Below are 2,365 nucleotides of genomic sequence, written 5' to 3' on the forward strand. Positions count from 1 at the left end.
GTTTAAAATATTGTGAAGGGATATATTTATGTATAACTATTCATATACATACTTTGTACACATACTATGTATTTGACGTATCTATAAACTCTGAATGTATGCATCAGTAGGATACCCACACATATGCAGGAACCCTAAATTGATTGGTGTGAAGTGTGAAATGTTTTCCCAGAAATGCTCAGAAATAAGAAAAGAATATTATTATGAATAACTGTAATAGCAAACATTTTACCTTTTTTACATAGTACTTGTCTTCCAAGAGGTAAATATGCTTTATAGATATTTCTTAGTATCTCTGTGAGGTTGGGCACTGAGGACACTATCAATTCTCATTTTCCACAACCAAGTACATGCCCAAATTCATATACTTTAAAAGTGGCAGAGTAAAATACAAACATTAAGCTCTCCCAGCTCCCAAAGTATTTGATAACCAGATCTAACAGTCCTGTGGTGATACCAAGATTTCCAATATTCAACACAACTTCTACCACAAAGGATTGATTTCTACATCCTCCTGTACTTGTGATTGTGCATTTTATGTATATCACAGGGAGAACAAAATGGTTTTTGGTTTTGGCAGATGAAAAAGTCTAACATTCAGTGTGATTATAATTCAGTGTAACTTCTCCAGTCTCAGTGTGACACAGCTAATTAGTCTACTGGGGAGATGCAGTCAATGTCTAATCATGGCTGAAGAGTTCCTGATCCAAACAGCTACTGTATGATTACAGAGATAACCTACAATCTTGTATTGTCTTTTCTATCTCCATATAGGGTACACACATATAAATAAGCATTTTAGCACAAAATTTGCAGTTAGCATCAGTTCATGTTCAAATAGACAAAGGCCTTAAGGATGAACTTTGAAGGCCAAGAGCTCCTCAGAGGGCATGTTGTTTAAAGATCGAAGATCTGGCAACTTTAGAAGTAGTTTTGTAAAAATAGAGCCTCGTTTGGATGGTTTTTCATTATTAAGGTCCTTAGTGCACGAATGAGGGTTTCCTGCAAAGCGACCACAGAGTTGACATTTTCTATTCCAGATGGATCTGCAGATACTAGGACAACTGCGGTAAACAAACTCATCTCTTCATCACTAAGCTGTAGGGCATTTAGCTTCTCACTAAATTCAAACATAGAGTTTAGCAGATCCCCTGCTCCCATTGAGTGTAAATGATCCAAGCAATTTCTCTTTCCACTTAAGAAGGTGACAGTATGCTCTTTTGCATCAAATAATGAGGCAAACTGTATCATTAAAACCTCAAAAGTCCCAGTGTTTGAAAGGTTGACCTGGTCATGCTGAGAGAGATCTCTGAATCCTGGAGTATGCTTTGCAAATTCCACCACTTCTTTCACTGCCTGAGTGAAGTTCATGGAAAATTCTTACCAGATTTCATGCCCTGATTTATGCGATCCATAGATGGAGACTTACTCATTGGACAAACCAGAGGCATCCTCCCTCCAGTGTTGCACAGGTAACTATTCTTGTTCTCATTCTGAGAAAATCCATCTATTGGAACTCCATCACATACTCTGAGTATAAGCATTGGAGAAGTTCATACAATGTCCATTTGCAATACAAATGGCATGCCCATTTGGGAAATGTATTATGTTCCTTCCTTTGTACTGTCCATTGAGATGCTGCTGGCTCTCACTGCAAGGAAAATGGCTGTTAAGCCCATTGCCAAAATGGTCATGATTTAAATTTTACCACTCCATGTTTTTAGGAATCCACTCTCCTCTCTGGGGCCACATGCTCTCAGCTGAGTTTTCTTGCTGCTCTTGATTATACAAAAATGTATCCTTGTGGGCTCCTGTCACCACGCCAATCACCTCTTCCTTTGCAAAATCAGAAGAGGGAAGAGGAGAGCTTTTGATGTTTTCTTGCTGCAACTGGGGCATCGGTTGCAGTTTTTCCTGGGCTGATAGAGATGTCTGTTCATGATGTTCTACTAATGTGTCATTCTGCAAGTGACCACTGAACTGCTGTTCATCATGATCTTCATCACACTTTGCATTTCAATTAGCATCCTCTGGTTTTTTTTTACATATACATGATGGAATATTACCCAGCCATAAAGAAGAATGAAATTATGGTATTTGCTGGTAAATGAATGGAACTGAAGGCTGTCATTCTAAGTTTAATAAGGCAGTCTCCAAACACAAAAGGCTGAAAATTCTCTCTGATATGCAGATGTTGACTTAAAATGGGCAGGAGTGGGGAGTGTAGGTTCACAGGATTGGACAGGTAGAATTGGAGTAAGGAAGGGAGGATGAGATTGGAAAAGACACTAGAATGAATGGGACATAACTTTTCTATGTTAATATATTAATATAAAACCAGTGTAACTCCACTTCATATAGAACC

At 38.2% G+C, this 2,365-nt stretch overlaps 1 pseudogene; it reads right to left on the minus strand.

Moving 5' to 3' along the window:
• Nucleotides 1–850: 850 nt before the first annotated feature.
• LOC113177951 (nuclear receptor subfamily 1 group D member 2 pseudogene) lies at nucleotides 851–2,036 on the minus strand (annotated as a pseudogene).
• Nucleotides 2,037–2,365: the final 329 nt, after the last annotated feature.

Source organism: Urocitellus parryii, chromosome 12 (genome assembly GCF_045843805.1).
Source record: "Urocitellus parryii isolate mUroPar1 chromosome 12, mUroPar1.hap1, whole genome shotgun sequence".
Classification (NCBI taxonomy): domain Eukaryota; kingdom Metazoa; phylum Chordata; class Mammalia; order Rodentia; family Sciuridae; genus Urocitellus; species Urocitellus parryii.